The sequence below is a fragment of the Cardiocondyla obscurior genome, linkage group LG28 (genome assembly GCF_019399895.1).
Source record: "Cardiocondyla obscurior isolate alpha-2009 linkage group LG28, Cobs3.1, whole genome shotgun sequence".
In the NCBI taxonomy this organism is placed as follows: domain Eukaryota; kingdom Metazoa; phylum Arthropoda; class Insecta; order Hymenoptera; family Formicidae; genus Cardiocondyla; species Cardiocondyla obscurior.
In genome coordinates, this window is record NC_091891.1 from 1,655,571 (window position 1) to 1,671,839 (window position 16,269).

General features: G+C 42.9%; 1 long non-coding RNA gene across 1 annotated transcript in view; it reads left to right on the forward strand.

The window, feature by feature from the left end:
- Positions 1–13,295, forward strand: part of LOC139112381 (uncharacterized) — a 70,111-nt gene extending 56,816 nt beyond the window's left edge. Inside the window, exon 3 of the long non-coding RNA XR_011547370.1 lies at positions 13,214–13,295. This is a non-coding gene — a long non-coding RNA (uncharacterized lncRNA). The remainder of the gene's footprint in view (positions 1–13,213) is intronic.
- The last annotated feature ends 2,974 nt before the right edge of the window (positions 13,296–16,269 follow it).

Sequence of the window (16,269 nt, forward strand, 5' to 3'; positions counted from 1 at the left end):
GATAGTAAGTAAATGTACAAAAGGATTAATGAAAACGTAAGTCTTGTGCGTCGTTACTTATTCCTTAAACGGGTACAATGAAAATCAGATGGAACGGAGCGCGCAACGGCGGCTCCGTCCGATTTATCGTCTGGCACAGTTATTGACTTACAAATTTTTCACATACGTCACGTAGCGCCGCGCCGCTGCTCGAATTAAAGGTCAGTCGAGCAACGAGGAGACACGCCAACTACGAAATTTCACACGTTTTCTTCTTACGGCAAAATCATATATCGCACCTGTCGGACTGATCACTCACGTTTTTCGATTACACCGTCAATTAAATTTTCTCGACTATCCTAATCCTAACTTTTTTTTTTCGTTCTCTTACTTTTTTTTTTATTTCGAGAGCGACGTTACTCGGGACATCCTGTTTATCCTTTTGATATTCTGAAATTACTTTTTAGATAATAACAAATAATTGAATATACGTAGATATTTGGAAAAATAACCGATATATATGTTTTATCGGATTCAACTGCGGAAACTGACAAACTGTTACTGATAAAAATGGTGAAAAAAAAAAAGGGTCAAATTTTGTTAATAACGTTTGAAAACGTTTTACTTTTTATTAAAATAAATTTTTTTTTATTACGAACCCCCGAGGCTGCTTCCCAGCCTCCGTTACGATCAATTTGTTGTCAATTATTTTCTATTTAATAGCTTAGTTTTAATACCCGTAGGTGGTCCGAAACGATGCTGCGTTTGTCAGTCGTACGTTTGCAAGTTGTTCGCAAACTAAACGCGGTATGTGACTCGCGGTTAATCTGTAATTCCCGTGTTTTGTCAAATATTTGACTCTATTACTTCAACTTGGAGGTATAAATTTTAATTATGTTTCATTAAAGAAAAACAATCAAATATAGGTTTTCGCTTCGGTATTGAAACCTTTATTTTATTTCGCGTATCTGTTTCCTACCCAAAAATTGACTGACAATTTCACGCGGGGCCGATGCTGCATTCCTGCGTTCTCGATTCCGGGGAAAATCTCGCGGAGCCGAATATATCGTCATTCAGGAAATATATCAAAAATCGCGTTGAATTGATTCACGCCGATGGCCTCCGCGCACGTTACATATTTATTGAGCTATGCAATTCACCCGCGATTAACGCAACGTCCATTCGCGCGGAGGTCGATTATCAGTTATTATTAATGGTTATCAATTTGTCAGAGCCACGTACGTGTATGAATACGCGGTCGACAATCGATATATACGGAATAACAAAGCGCACGATAGCGCTTAACGCCGCGGATGCAGCCGGGCCGAATTATATAGGATGCGTTCATAGGTCAAGCGCGAATAAGGCACTTAGCCGTTTCTCCCGGTGGGATTTGACGACGCGGGAATTAATTCGCGATCGCGATTAATTAAATGATACACTCGCGAAACCGGCCCGGGGACGTTGCCGCCGTCGGGGATGATGCGAGAAAGATGACTGGGAATATTCGTCGCGACCGGACGCGTCAAATTTCACGGTGAGGTCTTAACAAACGTTGCACGAGTAAAGAACGACGGGGCGTTAAATCATCTCCGCTTCGCGAGCGGCTTAGCCGGGCGCAAACTGCACGGGTGCGGGCGCGAAGAACGGAGCAGGTGGCGGTTATCCTTGTACAATTCATGTACCCTGACGCGCGGGGTTGACGGTGAAATTTCAGGGTAGCTAACGCGTCAGCGCCGGGGCCACGTGCTGCCCGGTCTGCTCGATACGTCGATATTATGCAGGTATGCGACTGTGTAACGGATGCGCGTGGTGGACGGAGAATTCGTTGGTGTGGAGCCCTCGATAGCCTTCACTCGATGGACCGAAAACGGGCGGATGTATGCCTCGCGTATACGGACTCGTGAGCGTATCTAGATGTGCGCGTGGCTCTATAGGTAAAAGAGAAAGCGAAGAAGGCGAGAGAAAGAGACAGCCTTCCACGGCGGAGCGGGTAGGGTGCGAAAATGCCATTGCATGTACAAGCCCATATGCGTGCGGTAAATGCTTTTGAATATAACGCTGCAGATAATGAGGATATATATTCGACGCTTGCGCCTTGTCTTTCTCTTTTTCTCTTTCTTTTTTCTCCCCGTCCCTCTCTCTCTCTTTCTCTCTCTCTTCCTCTCTCTTTCTCTCCAAACCCTCTCCCTCTCTTCCGCTTCGTTAATTCTCCCTAATTACAAAAATTGCATTTGGCCGCGCTGCTGCAAAGTGAATTCGTACAATGAGTCGCTTTTCGAAAATGTGACGTCGCTCTCGTCGTATGAAAATTTTAATCTGACACGTAGAAATTGCACAAGCCGGAAAATTTTCACCGGACACAAGGCTGCCCGCGAGATTAAGGAACGTTTAAGCGGGCGCAATTTTTCCAAAATACCTCATTAATAATGTTTGGTAGTTTTTTTTTAATAATACACGAGTGACAGGAAACCGTATTAGCGGCGCGGCGCCGTTAAAATCACCGCGAGAGACTTCCGCTGTGGTCTCATATTTTGCAGCGAGGTGTGCGCCTGCGAGGTATAATATATCTTGGGGTGCTTGTCAGTTTTCAAATAAACGCCAAAGTGTTGAGATAACAGTATCTCTTGCCGTTTGATATATATCGGCTCGGCAGTACGAGGCGGATTAAAGAGCCGGAAATACGTTATAAAACGGAGCCATCACGAGCGAACGGACGCGCAGACGTGACGAACAGTGTGAAAATTTCGCGTACGCACGTACTCGGTGGCTGCTTCGAATATACCGCCGTGGATAATGAGGATGCATTCGACCGGCACGTATATGCCATTTACCCCAACTGTATCCGGCCGCGCCGCGAGAGTCGGAGCGTACGAAATTACGCGCTCTGAGGGAGAGATATACGGGCGAATGTTAAAAATGTGCTCAGCGGTCAGTCGCTTCACGTGGCGCTGGCCGGGATCGCGGAAGAACATAACCGAGACCGGCGTCGGTCTTTATCTCGCGATAAAAAAAGAAAAAAAAATATATAAAAAATATTAAAAAAAAAAAAACAACGGAGGAAATTGATTTCAAGTAATTTAAATTGGATCGAGAAGGAGTTTGGATTAGTCTCGAAATTATATGAAATAAACTTGTATCAGCGAGATAACTCGATTGAAACTGTAGGGAATATTACGAAAGGGAGGGGAAAAAAATAAAAAAAAGTTCGCCGCTCTTAAAGACATCTCACGCGTCGAGGGATTGTAGAAATGAAGAGGACATCCTCTCGTCGATGTTGATCATCGTGAGAAATGTAAAACTCGATTGGAAAGAGGAAACGGGAGATGGATAATGATGGACAGGAGTGGAAATAATACACAACGTAGCACGGATGAGCGCGAGCCCGTCGTGGTTAATGAGGGTTCATTACGATGCCGGAGACATCGAAATAATTATCTTTTTCTAGCGCGAACGTGACTACGGGCCGTTATTGTCTGTTAATGCTCGTTTGATAAATATGCGATAAATAGCAAGTGTAACGGTAATAAATAATAGAATCTCGTTCCGTGCAACTATCGTGAAAAGCTTTCAAATATATGAACTTGATATTAGTTATGCTATGTTTGCCGTATCAGTCAAATCACGCCGTTATAAACATCGCTCGAGAAAATATTTCCCATATTTCTCCATTTTTGTAATTGATATGGCTTTGGATGCCTCTGTCATAGCTTGAATTAATAAAAGTGTCGAGCAAAACGCTATCCATGAAATACACCGTAATATACCGTGTTATACGGGAATATTCTCGTGTGCCATATTCTTCTGAAACGTAAAATATATATAATTTCTCTACTGGCACGGGTTTTTAAACAAAGTTTCGCGGGCGTGCACACAAACGTCACGTCGATGACTCATACGTAAACGCATTTAAATGTCTATTAATTGTCTTTAAACAAATTTATGGCGTGTATATAAAATTATTTAAATGTCTTTTAATTGAGGTCTTTTATTCGAGATACTGCAGGCGCCGATGCGGCGCTGACGTAAAATTTAAAACCAAACGCATTACAAGCGGAGTTTCAATTACACGTTGTTCAACGGCGAGATGAAATAACGTCGAAATAATTGCTCGCGTTTCTCAGATTTCTTAAATATATCTAATATTATATAACATCTAATTGCTTTTCTGATTTTCCTTTACGCGACGTCGGGGATCGGTCGTAAAAAAAAGTTTTACGTATTCCACCGGGGTAAGTAAAAAGTGGGGATATTGTACGTTTAATAAAATACCGACCGTATTGCACGAGACAAATAAATACAATTTTCTGCGTCGCGTCTTCTTGTAAAAAGCGGTCCCGTACCTCGAGTAGCGTCGGCCAAGTAGTAGCAACGCGAAATTGACGCGCCTCGCTAAATAAGGGCGCTCAAACGAGATCACGTTTCTAATAATGAACATCAATTACGCGATTCGCTTTTTAGTGGTCCGTCTCGCCCTTGTGTCGCGCTGCAAGCTCCCTGAGAGATTATCCCGGTAGATCGGCGAGTTCCTCGTAAATCATCGATCGTATCTCGCCAGCGCTATCGGTAACTTCCGCAAGTCAATTATCAGATTCGCGGTAAGCGATTGCTTCGGTCGCAAATACAGTGGTGTCTCTAAGCCTAAAACCACTCAAATTTCTCGACAGCACCGAACAACAGTCCCGTTTTAATCGCAAGAATAATACGCAGCGAATTTTTCTGTCTAGCATCTTTTCTTGAAAAAAAAAAAAAAATAATAAATAAATAAAGAAACAAGAAACTGCTCGTTACTCATTGAAGAAGCGAGCGGAAAGAAGAAGTAATTAATTTTTCCACGAAGCTTCTTCGTACGTGACACACTCGAGAGAAAGAAAATGTATCCGGAACAGTATATACTTTGGCGAGCGCTTCGATTTCTCTTATCCGTGGTGAGGAATAAACTCGGTTGATTATATTCGTATTTTGTTACGTGCCTTTTGCGTGCAAGCAGCAATAACAACGTACAACTGCGGGAGCTGTACGCCAAATATTTAATCCCGGCCGCTTGCCGTAAATTAGCTTGATAACCAGTCCAATTTTATCCAAGATGATATGTGTGAATCGGTTCGTGCATTTAATCACGTTGAAATGTTTAACGCAAATAATCGTACATTAAACAACGCGATTATACGTACGGCGCAGACAAATGAATGCTATTCGAACGATAAAGTGCTCTCCAGTATCGAATCTGTAACAACGCGAACGGCATTCGCAGCCGGGGCGCATCGCAACTAAACCGATGAACTAGGTGATCAGTCTATCGAATATCCTTGGGGCACATTGTATGAATCTGACATTCGTTTGGTTTCCGCGGAGTTACAGCTATCTCTCGCGGGGAAGACAGTTGATTTCTCTATAATACACGGCAAATACATTACGCGCTCCATAAACCCGTGTGTGTGCACTAATGATGCATTAAGTTAACAGCTTGTAACATGGGCGGCCGAGTACGAAACGCTTTACATAATTGCTCACCGTGCTCCTTGATTTGGAAAATTAACTCCCTATCGCGAAACTTTTTACTTCGACGCGGTTAATTCGCCGGTTAACGAGAAGCAAACGCTACGACGAGCCGCGCCGAAGACGGAAGAGGCCCCCGGTGTTTTAAGTCGAAGGACGGGCGTCGTCACACGCAATCGGTTTATATTAGTAATTAACTTTCGCGGGTTACCCGCGCGGAGCGTGATCGCCCATATAATTAATTTGAACGGCTGATAATATCGGGCGGTAAAAATGGTAAAAGTCCATCGGATTGATAGACGGATCGTGGCGATGGATCGTGAATCTCGAGGAGACCGCGAAAGAAGACTGAACGTGCATTCACGCGAAATCCCTCGTCTCTCCTTTGTCAGTCTTTTCTCGTACAAAATCGGACGACGATTTACTCCGCGTCTGACGTGACATTTGTCTCTCTTTCTCTTCGCCGAAACTTGTTTGCGAGCGCATCTCAAAGGGCTCCACGTTGAATAAAGCGGACCGCGAGAAGCGCAAAACTCCGCGGGAATCAACTCGCGGGCGCGATTTCGAGCGCGGCCCTTTTCGCAATTGGTCAAATCTTCCTCTCGCGGCACCGATAAAACGAGATTCTAACCGAAAGCTTGGCGGCGCTCCAATACGTTACTGCAACGTTTTACTCAGCTAACCAAGATACCAGAAGATTCAATCTCTCGTCTCTATGGGGGGTTAATCGTAGCGAGTGAATTGTGAACTGTACTCGAAAACGGATCGCCGGAGTTTACGTTGAGTAACGGCGCAAATAACGGAAAGCCCGCGCGTATCGAAAGCGATACGCCGCGTCGGACTTAACCGAGTTAAGTTGGTCAAACTTCGCGCTCATGAATATTGATGGGGAACATTTTATCGATGGGAAAAAAAAAAAAGGAAAAAAATTGTTCTCGCGTGCGCGAGGGGGAGAGAGAAAGGAGAGCATATATCAGCGTTTACATCGTGGTTCAGCAAATGCCGACGGCAATATCGTGAGGTCGAACAGTTACGGTCGCGCGCATTCTTTACATCGCGAGCGCGCCCGGACGTTTGCACCGCGGATCTCTACCGGCTCGTTATAATGTCTGTGTTTTAAAAGCCCGATAGATCCATTAACGCGCGCTAATTTATTTTTCGTGCCCCCATTGTCCGACGATAAATGACGGGCCGCGTGCTCAGCGGCCAGTTATCGCGCATGCAGTGACAATTATCACTGCACGCGGCGATTGCGAAAGAGCGTATATTGATCTGATGCAACCTTTATAACCGTCGCTGGCGCGCGGGCCACTTTGCGGAATCTGTTCCGGCGGAATCGCAAGGGGGGAGGCGAGGTCGCGCGGGGGCGAGCGGCGCTGAATAAATTATAGGCGAATAAACATATATGATAATGTGCGCACATTTCGCTCAATAGACGCAGTAATCGTTAAATTGGCAATATCGTTCCAGCCGCGGCGGCAACCAGTCCGGGAATAATGGAAAAGATGCCACGCCACGACGGGCGCCGGTGCAGAAACTCGCAGATAAAACAAGTAGTAGATTGCATACCGACGGCATAATGTTCTCGATGTAAATATAATCAGCGTAGCGAGCAAATATTGCAAGCGACTCTAAATACACCGCGCGCGTCAAGCTAAATGCAAATATCTCATAAATTACACTCGCTCGTTTTCATAATACGAGCGAAATAGTAACAACCCTCTTTCCTCCTCCTCCCCCCCCCTTGCCTACCGTTCCCCCCACCGGTCCCTTTTATCGGATTATTCATAGATTCTTGCAGCAATTTCGCGAGTCTGCCGCTCGTAATCTGCCGGCGAATTAATTCGCCGGCAATATCGATGTTATTTTCACGTCGGCGGAGCGACGTCGTGTCTATACCGTACGAGATTTCGCGGCTTATTTTAGAAACCCGCTCTGCGTACCCCGCGACGGCGCCTGAACCCAGGCAGGCGAGCTCGATGCGAGTTGACAGTAATGCGGGGAAAAGATCGTAAGGAGAAAAACTAGTCGCGCAAAGTAAACTCTCGTGCTTGAGATGCAAACTCGGAAGTGGGTGGGTGCCTTTAAATAGTATCATTTATCGTGTTGCAGCTGGAAAGAACTAAAAGTGGAACCTTAAATGATGCCATTTATCGTCTCACAGCTGGAACGCTTACTTTACCTCGGCATACTTTAAACAATCTACAACTGCACGCCATACGTTGGCACTTTTTTTTTTTCTTTTCTTTCGTTCTTTTTTTCCTCCCGCGCGAAGATAATGGTAGCCACCGGTAGGCTTTTCCGCGCACGCGACACTTTTCTTTCCAGGAATTAAATAAACATCGGAATCCCGATGGTTACTTCGCTGATAAATGATACAAGGGACGAGTTTCTCCCAAGACGGACACGAGCGCGAGTTCTCGGTCGAACTGTTTTCCGCGAACGTTGTAAACTAAATAAATAAATAATTCGATTTATCGCATCTCAAAAATATGTCAATTTAATAAATTGTACTATTTCCAGACGAAGGGAAAGAGAGAGGGTGGACCGTGCTAAGTAAAATTTAGTAAACTTTTGCTGAAGTGTCGCCTGGCGTTACCTTTGCCACTTAAAAATAGCTGTTTATGGTCGACAACTACGTTTAGCGGTCTCTTTATAAAAATCCACGTACCTTTTATAACTCGTAACCTAAACGAAATCCCCGGCGTAATTTAATATTGATGCGTTTAATCGTATATTACGTGAGCAGACTGATAATTTTCATGGCGAACGTGGCATTTATCTCGCGGCGAGTAGGCGAGGAAATTATGGCATTTATTAAGAATGGAGGCAGCCGGATACGCGGGGGCGACAATAACGTAACTTCGCGAAGAGAGCAAGGTATATCAATGCAAAAACCTTCTTCTACTACGTCGGCCTGAGAATAATTCAGTGTCACGTTCCGGGTGGAGACTACCGGCAAGAGGAAGCTATATCGCGGCTATTTTACATTCTGTATTTCCCGGTTCGTTATTTATGCAAACCACCGGAATATACGATGAGAAAATGTATGTTTATGTAAATTGAGCGCACAAACGTTTACTTATGTTTCAAACGGAATCTTAATCTTTAACTCGTGCGCGCATCTTCCGCTCTCATCTTTATTTTTCTCCTCTCTTTCCCGCGCGTTTCCTACCGGCGCCTCTCTCTCTTCTTTTCCCTTTCCGCGTTTCCGGAATATCGGCGCTTACGTCCGAGCGTTTAGTAACCTAAACTGCATTACGGAAGGAATTACACCGAATCGCTCCTGCCTCCATTTTCGATCGATGTCGGCACGGTCACTTGGCGCTAACTGCCACTAAATATTGTTACCTCAACGGCGCCGCTGGCCGACGATGTTGCATTCTGGGTGTGTTACGATGAAGGATAATATCCGGCGAGCTACGCGGGCACTAGCTTACGTAGACGATAATGAATTTATTCGATTTTCGCATACCGTCCCCGTTGCATTTATATCAATTTCTTAGCGAGAGCTCGAGAGCGAGCTTCTTACGCAACCCCCTCGTTTCCTTTTTCCCTCCCTCCCCTTCTCCCTCCCCCTCATCCGGCGCTTCTGTACATAACTCACAATTAGTCTCTTCTAATGACGGTATTTTACTGAGCACCTCGCACAATGCGTCTTTATCCAGCTATCGCGCGTGAAGCGCAAAGCTCCGTAATAATGGCTGTTGTAATAACGGATTCAATTTAGTGTGTGTTTTACGTGTTGTACGCTTGCAAGCCGGCAGGCTTTTTTTCCTCCACCCGCCCCGGTCGAATGCTACGAATATCACTTTACATTATTATTGCAAAGTAAGCTCTTGAATACATTCCACGCTCCGCATAAACAAAACACGATTTTCACGCTGCAAAAACGAGCTGCATCCGCGAGAAAGAGAGAAAGAGAGGGGAGGTCCGCGGCGCGCCGTGAGAATAAAGCGCGTTCTTATATCAAGTTAAAAAGTTGGGCCGGCAAAAGAGTTTGCAGACAAGATTTGCAAGTGTACATACTGCCGTATACCGCGTGAAGAATTAATTCGCGAATAGTGACCCATCGCTAGTTGAATTAAAATTTCGACAAGCTGTTGAGTCGAAAGGAGGGGGGTCGCGTGGCGCGATGGCTTGTCAAAACGCGGGGGTGCGCACGGGTGTTTTGCGATCGGCTTAAACTCCTGCGGTGTATCCGGGCAAAGTTTAAGATAAATAGCGCGTATAATATCTACTTTGTAATAGGCGAGCATACTACGGGGGCGATTAATCATTTTTCGTATATATACATCGCGGTTAATCTTCTATTTAGCGGGCCCGCCGTAATTCGAACGATGTTTTTCCGCGTAATTGCGGGTAATCATTCTTGTTAGAGCGGCCCAGCGGCACCTAAGAAGAACGGAAACAAGAGGCACGAGAGCGAAATACGGTGCGAATACCTACCGTGCTTTAATCATCAACGTTAATTAAAATAATGCTTACGAGATAATTACTTTGTGGCCAGACAAAGTGATGGACGACCGCGCGGCTATAACGCTATTCGTGCGGTCAACACGTGAGTAGAAAAGAGGGTGATATAACAGCGGCCGCGAGGGTATTTGGTATTTGCAAATTAATCGATTAGAACTAATTGTTCCCAATTGAAATATCTCCGGCTTGCGCGTGGCATTCTTTTTTTTTTCTTTTTTTTTTTCCCGCTCGCCGCTGTGAGAAATTGTTCATTTGGCGCGGGTTAACGTTTTCCGAAACGTTCTTTGTAAAAGGCATCAATTTATCGTCGAATAAACATTAGCGTAATTGTATCAACAGCGCCATTTCCAAAAAATTACGTGATATTCCGCTTAGAGATTTTGATAAAACCGAGCTGTAACGTTTGATGAATTTACGTAAATAAATTTAATTTATTTTTATTTTATTATTTCTAACAAACGAAAAAGGAGTAACGATGAATTAGACGGCAAAGCGTGCGAATAAAAATAATATTTTTTTTTTAATAGAAAAAAAATATATTTGATAAATATATTTTATTTAATTACGCTCGCTTCGTTGACTCTGGCTTTCAGATTACACGCAGGATCAAATTTGAAATATCGATTACGGGATAATCGTTAAAGAAATATTTTTCTCATTAAAACCGCTTAAATAATTTCAAAATTATTTCCAAACGAGCGCTCGATATTTGTTTTAATGTTTCCACCTTCTGCGCGCTTCTCTTTGAAACTCCGAAATGTGCAGTGTAACATAGAGAGGATTGCTGGCGGCGAAATCAGGCTGACATTGCGTCGTTCACAGAAAACTTTCTCGTCTCTGGATGGAATGAACTTCACAACTTGCCACTAACCCTATCCCACCGTCCATGTTTAACATTATCTCTGTTAAATTAGTAGCGGCCCACCTGTAATATTATTTGTCGGAATTCGCTAGATTCTCATCGTTGATTCGACGCACTATCAAACAGCCGACCCGACCTCTCTGTTTCTCCATAAAGAAAAATGTTGCGCCTTTAATATCTTATTTTACTATAAAGTCGCACTTACACGGCTTTATTTTACGCTGTCTCTTTTACGGGCGAGACCCAGTCGTACCTTTTATCAGACTTGGGACTGACAACTTTGAAACTTTTAGAACAACTGACATCTCTCTTGCGTTTTATGAATTAAGTACTGTTTGAAGAACATTTTTGATAGATCGTATTTCAGTTTAACTGATTTTAGTTTTATTTATTATTAGAATTATAAGTATCTATAACGTTAAAAATAAAAGGCGAATATATTCTAGTGAGTAAAAAAAATTTTTTTACAGCTTATTTTGAGGGTCTGAAAGAGCTTTAGCTTATCTGTAGCATAGGTGATCTCGAAGAAAGTACGTAAGGGAAACGAAACGCGTCTGGAGTCTACACCATTTTGCAGGGAAATGAAGATAAACTTGGCAAAGAACGCCTCTTTTCCTTTCATCCGCGGTTTCTTTGATGGATTTGGAGAATATTATCCCTTAACAAAAATGTTAGATTAAAACCGTTGAAACTTTTACTAATTAGAGAATAAAGATAATAAAACTTAATTTTTAGGCGAACTTTGCTGTAATAGAATTTCGAGAGAGTTCAGGGTTAGTTACAAAGAGATATTTAAAGTTGAATATCGAGTTTTCTTCTAAGGAAAAATGGACTCGAAATTAGTGGAAGAATCCGACGAGAAGAAGTTGAGGAAACACCGAGTTTGCCATGCATGTTAATCGGTCATTAAGTCCGTCCTTGACGATCGTGAACTCGAGCTGTCTTTGATAAATCTATGATATATTTCACTAATTTATCACGATGTCGCGCCGCTGAAGTACGAAGTTTAAAAAAAAAAAAAAGAAAAAAAGAAAAAGAAATTTTCACCGTTCAACTGTACAAACATAAATTACGAGTCTCGGTGTTGCGCCGGTACGCCTTCGCGACCGCCTGAAATATAATCGGACTAAGATTCTTTCAAAAAGTTTCGGCCGGCCGTAATTAAACTTTTCCCCGGCAAATGAAAATTGGACCGAACAACTTTATCCGCCGTCCGCCGGCGCGCAATTTTATTATCTCCTCGGATTCACAATAAAAACACATTTATCTGCCGTTGTGAACTGTCGCGCCGTAAACAATCGCCACGTAGATTACAGATTTTACGCGACGACTTCAGGCTTTTTCCATCGAAGCCTTGATTTATTGCATTACACTTGGTACTGACGCTTACACTACCACCGGCCCCTTCAGGCAACTCGGCTCGAGTTTTATTTACTTTTAGCGAATCGATCGACCGCGGGCAAGGGGAGGGGGAGGAAGGCAGGGGGTTAGCGCAGGAGGAGAGTGCTAGGTGGTTGCTGTGCGCCAACCCCCGGCGATGCGAGCTTACGTGGTCCCGGTAACTCCAGGGGTAGCCTGGCCTTTTCGTTCCTCTAACATTATATCATCGCCTACTTTCCTCTAACCGTGAATTTACGCCGACAGATCGGCCCCAGGATCGGCACGATTCTCTTACGCCCGTAATGCTTTACGAATCGACACGTATAAAAACACATGTACGAAATATTGCACGAATCGATCCGGGTTTCTTGCAGTCGCGCCTTCCGTTATGTTCGAATTTCAAGGTCTTCCGCGTGAATAAAAGATGAAATCCGTTCTTTTATGTTTTACGGATCTCGCGTCACTATAAATGTATGATCTCTTCATTCGGCGTTAAACATTATTATTGGACAATACCACAAAACGTATCAAAGATATCTATGTGATTCGATAATAAATTGTAATTAAATTAATATAATAATAAATTATTATTACACGTGTGCATATATTGTATATTTCTTTTCAAAGCGTGCATATTACCTTTTTGATAAAGAGAAACTTAAACGTTCTGAACTCACCATTAGAAGTCTTTGCTTTTGGGAGGCAAAAAAGGAAAGAAAAAAAAAAAAAAAAAAAAAAAAAAAAAAAATTTATCCTCGACTTTGCATATTCGCGAACCAGAAAGGGAAATTGATCAGAACTTTTATTTGCAATTGAATCGGCTTCGGCCGTAAGTATTAACTTCGGCCAGAGTTTTAGATAACTCTCGAGGAATTCTACCGATAATCTTATGATCGAAATTGGTCCGGATACAAAAGAAAACGCAACTGCCGAGTTTTGTGTAATGCGAATTTTGCGTTTAATCATCGAGCCCATTTAAAGCTACTATTATCTTCTTTTTTTTTTGTTTTGTTTCAGGATTCACTGGGGAGGACGCGGAAGAGGCATTATCGTGCTAATGGCGAGGCGTTAAAAAATGGACCGTTAATACGTAGGTACGTGCGATTTCGTTCTCGCTGGTAAATAACGGTAACGCAATATATCGATTGTTTCGTTTATCTGCTGGCACACGAGGTAATTTAGTCCGATGAGAATTAACAAAAATGAAAGCGTAAATGTTGTTAATGTCACGGTGGTATAGGGCGTGCTGGTGCAGCAACAACTATGCTCTGACGATTATACGATCTGAATTATTCACAATACAATCCGAGCGTAATTCGATCACACGTGCTGTACGTTTTATCAAGAATTAATTTTCATTCGGAGAACCATAATTAATAGCAATCTGTTAATAATGAGCAACAATAGGGAGAAAATAGTAATGCACTGGATGGAATACAAGCAGCTTTATCGATTATCATTGACAGCGCGTAAACAGAAGGAAGGGTTACGTTCGCGGGGATTCTAACAATGTGCTAAATCGCACGTGAGAAATTTGCGCGATTTAAATTTAGACGCGCGCGGTTACGTAGGCGCTCGTGTACGCCGCGTTCGTTCGAATTGAATTAATAATTGTCGATTAAACCGCGGTAAAAGTGGCGGTGCTCGGTAACGCCGCGACTACATCGAGGACTGCGACAAACATTCGCGTGTAGGATGGATGAATTTTTTTTTTCCTCGATTTTTATTTCGAAGCTTCTACATTTTTAATAATTTACGTGCCAGGTGGCCGGCGCCAGGTGCGCCACGAAAGTGTCGCGAAAAGTCCAAGCGACGCGGGGAGCAATCAAACGTTTTATTGCAAACGAACCGTGATATTAAACTAAGATTTCTATCTGCCTCGCGAAGAAGACAGTTTTTTTTTTTTTTTTTCTCTCTCGTTCTTTCCCCGACAAGTGTGGCCCGTTGTCTTGTCGCCTAAATGTTTTTCCAGCGCATTTTCACGCGGATCGCCCCGCTAGGCGCGAATATTAAATCGCTATCCGTCCTTCCGCACGTTGCTGACTGCCTGTATTAAAATTCCATCCATGAATTCCGTCTTGTCGCACCTAATCGCGGCCGCGAACGCGACGGAACACGTAGGTACACCCCACAATACCGTGCCTCGACGTTCTCCAGAATTTTTCTCGTTTACTGAAAAGGGAGACGGCCGCTCTTACCTTCGTTATCGAACTTATAAAACCTTCGAGATTGAAGTTACCCTACCCCTCTCGCTTCTCCCGTCCCGCGCTATTAAGTGGAATTAACCTTCCCAGGGTGAGAATCTTAAGATTCCGATTGCTCTAACTTCGCGCGCTCCGTAGAACTTCGCCGCGGGGGCTCATTGCGGCATTCAATCCGCAATTTAGATTTCTCATTAAACGCTGAAAATCACCGATAGATGCACGCAAGTTAACCGTAGCCTCGCTCCTAGACTCGGGCCTGCGCGCCGACTTAATTATTAGGGGCTGTTAGCTTATCGTATAACGTACATACGTAAGGTACATAGAAAGTGTTGACGAATGACACGTGCCTCAAGCTAATCGTCGGTTACAAATGTCCCGACGGGATGCTCTGCCGCATTCTGGCACGATTTTGTGATTAAAGTTCGACGGAAGACTCGAGCCCGATCGCATTCAATTTCTCGATTAAATATTTTTGAAAAGAAACCCCGATACGCATCTCTATTTCTCTATTTCTATTATACCGAACGTAATATTTTTCGTGGATAATTCCACGTTATCGAATCTCATCGATGTCGTAATAACGCTTGGAATTAATTAGCGATAGTTATCTGCGTGGCTAGGAGACGTTTAAAGTATAAACGGTCAAATAGCACGTGGATTGTCCCAACCCTCTTTCTTCTCGTCGCGAAGGAAAACGGGCGCAATAAGGATGTTTCGCGCGCAAACGAGCCGGAAAAGCTATAAGACTGTTAATAAATTCCGCTTAAGTTTGCGAAGGCTAATCGATTTCATACTGCAAATTTATGGGATCCCAAGCTGTTGCTCAAATATTTCTTTACCAGGGAGCAATGAAGGCGGTAAATGTCCGGCCGATACGATCTATACATCCACGCTTTCAGTAACAAACACGAACGCCGGAATATAGAGACATTAACCCGTGAACGCTCGTGCTATGAGCTCTCTGTGCACATATTAGAAACTATTTCCGTGCAACATAGCGGCGTACCGAATATTACGTATATTCTCTTAGTTACCTTAATTCCCGAATGTCCGCGTATCACGCCCGGCGTTAAAGAAATCGTAAGTTCATTACATATTTGCGTTCCGCGCGTGTCGCAAGAAAATACATATTCTGAATTACGAATAAATGGCGCGCGCGTTTTATCATTGTTGAAAAATGAATGAATATTTCCATCGGTGTGTTAACTATTACATTTGTCGTGGTACGGGTAATTGAATTAAAATTGATACTGCAAATTGATACTGTGATCCACGAGATGGTATCGTCGATAGATAAAAAATAAAAAAGAAAAAAATTGCATTTATTCATTGTATCATTGAACGGCATTCGAAATTTCTAACGAAATTAGTCGTTTTACCAACGGTAAATGTTTTATACGTAAAATGTAACATTTGTTGCATCGAGTGTAACGGTGAAGTCATTAGCAATAATACATTTAAAGCACGATATGATTCCAGACGGTGCCGATAAGTTAAATTGAATTAATTTTTTAAACTTTTTTTATGTTATCTTAATCACATGTAGCGAATTAATTCTCGATTCCTCGCGAAACTGGGTCAGCAAAAAAAAAAAAAAATACTCGATTACAAAATTAATATAAATAAATTTTTTTTTATAGAAAATATATTCGGTAATAATGTTTTATATACGTGTGTGCATTATTTAAGAAAATGTTTACAGAGTAGTGCGTTAAGATCAATGAATCAATTTTTTTTTTTTTATTAACTAGAACCGAAGGCGTCGGGTGAAGATCTTGCTAGCGCGAACCGCGATGGTCAGCCTTAACAAAGACGAACGAGCAAAAACCTTAATCTAAACATCTACCACCCTTTACGTTGATTCGTCGG